Here is a 3,412-nt window from a genome sequence, read left to right as displayed (position 1 = left end):
GAATGCTACATCCAGCTGCCCAGCCACTCAACCAGGCCCAGCCAAGTTGACACACAAACTTAACTACCACAGAGGGGAATTGGCCTCTCTCTTGAGGCCAAAAATGGAGCATATCACTTAGGTTAATCCATTCAGGCCAAGTCATCCTTCTGACTCAGGTGTCATAGAAACCTGAGCTCCTGACACCAAACCTCTCACCTCACCACACTGCATCTTGTCTCCATCCATGGTAGGGTCCTCCCAATCTAACCCAATAAGAGTGTACTCAGAATGTTTGCTAAAACTGTTGTGACAAGGATGCTCCCTCTTTGGTGCTGGACATTAATGAGAAATCATGTAGCCCAGGAGTTGCTGCCATCTGTCTTGAGAGCCTTAGGAGGAGCCTGAAAGCATGGATAAAAGAGAGGAGAGACAGAGAGGTCTTGACTGCTTGATCAAGCCTTATTGGAATCAATTATTGTTGTTATCTGTTTTGGTTACCTAGTGCCACTCTAGGAGCTCTGGTAGCATAGTTCCTAAGGTACTTGACCATAACCAGAAGGCTGACAGTTTAAACACACCAGCCACTCCTCAGAAGGAAGATTGGGCAATCTACTTCCGTAGTGATATCGCCTTGGAAACCCAAGGAGGGGTCACTATGAGTCAGGTCTGAATCAATGGCACATAACAACAACAATGCCTCTCTGATAAGAATATACCACAAATGGGATGGTTTTAACAAACAGGAGTTTATTCTCTTACAGTTTTGGAGGCTAGAAGTCCGAGTTCAAAGTGCCAAACTTTAGGGGCTGGGTGAAAGCCTCTTGTTCCCTGCCCACTGAAGCTAGAGGCATCTCTTCACTCAGGCAACTACTGGCTGCTAAAGCTGACAAACCTATGGTTGACTAGTGAAAAGGCATAGTCCTGATATTACCAAACCACATAGCAGGCCATTGATTCAAGTCCATTGAAAGTCCCAAGACCGGCAGAGCATGGCAGGCTGCTGAACAACTACTGAACACTGCTGAACACTGCTACATGCAGGGTTCAAGCATGCCATAAGCTGGACACCTTTCTCAAAGTTGCTTCTTATATACTGGAAGCAGACCATATCTCTAAAGCAGCTACTAAGCTGCTCCAATAAATTCCACCACAGAGTTAATTACCAATCTCACCATGGGAAATAACTACATCCAGCTGCCCAGCCACTCAACCAGGCCGTCAAGTTGACACACAAACTTAACTACCACATTATCTAAGCTACTTTGCATCAGGTTGACTCTTATTTGCATCCAAAAGCTTCCTTCCTGATATACACACACACACACACACACACACACATACTTGACTGCTAACCAGAAGGTTGGCAGTTCATCAGCCACTCTTTGGAAGGAAGGTTGGGTAATCTGCTTCCGTAGTGATACTGCCTGGGAAACCCAAGGAGGGGTCGCTCTGAGTTGGGTCTGACTTGACGGCACATAACAACAACAAATATATATATATATATATATATATATATTCATCATGGTATTTTTGGTACCTATCACACTATCACAGCCTGGCATAAAATAGGTGTTCAATAAATATTTGATGAAATAATAAACAAAAGATAGGTAGAGTCCCTGATGTGATTTCTTCCTGAGTGGCTTTTCTGAGAAACAGTAATGGTTTATCTCCGTCACCCCCATGAGGTGGTGCATGCCACCACCTCATGGAAGATTCGATGGATATGGACATGAGCCCCCTGAGGCCCCAAAACTATCTTTTCGGTTGTGAACTAGAGGCTGACAAAGATTATCACTTTAAGGTGGATAATGATGAAAATGAGCACCAGTTATCTTTAAGAACGGTCAGTTTAGGGGCTGGTGCAAAGGATAAATTGCACATTGTTGAAGCAGAGGCATTGAATTATGAAGGCAGCTCAATTAAAGTAACACTAACAACTTTGAAAATATCTGTACAGCCAACGGTCTCCCTTGGGGGCTTTGAAATAACACCACCTGTGGTCTTATGATTGAAGTGTGGCTCAGGGCCCATGCATATCAGTGTACAGCACTTAGTAGTTGTGGAAGATGCAGAGTCAGGTAATGAAGAAGAGGAAGATGTGAAGCTCCTAAGTATATCAGGAAAGCGATCTGCCCCTGCCAATGGTAACAAGAGTCCACAGAAAAAGTAAAACTTGCTGCTGATGAAGATGACGAAGATGACGATGATGACGATGATGATGATGATGAAATGATGATGAAACTGAAGAAAAAAGCTCCAGTGAAGAAATCTGTATGGGATAATCCAGCCAAAAATGCACAAAAATCAAATCAGAATGGAAGACTCAAAACCATCATCAAGATCAAAAGGTCAAGGAAAGAAAAAACTCCTAAAACACCAAAAGGATCTAGTTCTGTAGAAGACATCAAAGCAAAATTGGAAGCAAGTATCGAAAAAGGTGGTTCTCTTCCCAAAGTGGAAGCCAAATTCATCAATTATATGAAGAATTGCTTCCGGATGCCTGACCAGGAGGCTATTCAAGATCTCTGGCAGTGGAGGAAGTCTCTTTAAAAAAAAATAGTTTAAACAGTTTGTTAAAATTTTCCCTCTTATTTCATTTCTGTAACAATTGATATCTGGCGGTCCTTTTTTATAATGCAGAGTGAGAACTTTCCCTACCATGTCTGATAAATGTCGTCCAGGTTCCTTTGCCAAGAATGTGTTGTCTAAAATGCCTATTTAGTTTTTAAAGATGGAACTCCGCCCTTTGCTTGGTTTTAAGTATGTATGGAAAGTTATGATAGGACATAGTACTAGCAGTGGTCAGACAAATGGAAATGGTGGGGAGACAAAAATATACATGTGAAATAAACTCAGTATTCTAATTAAAAAAAAAAAAAGATAGGTAGATACTTCGAGTCAACTCCAACTGATGGTGATCTTACATACGACAGAACCAAACAACACCAGGTCCTGAATCATCCTCACCATTGCCAACATGTTCTAGTCCATTGTTGTCACTATTGTTGCAGTTCATCTCTTTGAGAGTTTATCTTGCTCTTGTTGGCCCTCTACTTCACCAAATGTGATGTCATTCTACAAAGATTGATCCCTTCTGGTGATATGTCCAAAGCAAACAAGTCAAACAATGTTCTGTTGTGATCCATAAGATTTCCACTGGTTACTTTTTGGAAGTAGAGTGCCAGACCTTTCCTCCTAGTCTGACTTAGCCTGGAAGAAACGTGTCCACCACGGATGCCCCTGCTGGTATTTGAAATACTGGTTGCACAGCTTCCAGCATCACAGCAACAGGTAAGTCAACACAGTATGATAAATCGACAAACAGTGGAAACAAACAATCCCAAGCCCTCTAGCAGAAAGGTCAAAGGTGCTACTCTGCACGTGAGACCCTTCCAAGAGCACTTCTGCAAAGTGCCTGCTGGCCTCC

The 3,412-nt window shown here is 42.5% G+C and overlaps 1 pseudogene; it reads left to right on the top strand.

Moving 5' to 3' along the window:
* The first annotated feature begins 1,690 nt into the window (after window positions 1-1,690).
* Window positions 1,691-2,535, top strand: LOC103205391 (annotated as a pseudogene).
* The last annotated feature ends 877 nt before the right edge of the window (window positions 2,536-3,412 follow it).

The sequence above is a fragment of the Orycteropus afer genome, unplaced genomic scaffold (assembly GCF_000298275.1).
Source record: "Orycteropus afer afer isolate SDZICR_OR568_19922 unplaced genomic scaffold, OryAfe1.0 scaffold00285, whole genome shotgun sequence".
In the NCBI taxonomy this organism is placed as follows: Eukaryota; Metazoa; Chordata; class Mammalia; order Tubulidentata; family Orycteropodidae; genus Orycteropus; species Orycteropus afer.
The sequence above is the reverse complement of the archived record's forward strand: the minus strand, read 5'-3'. Positions and strand labels throughout refer to the sequence as shown.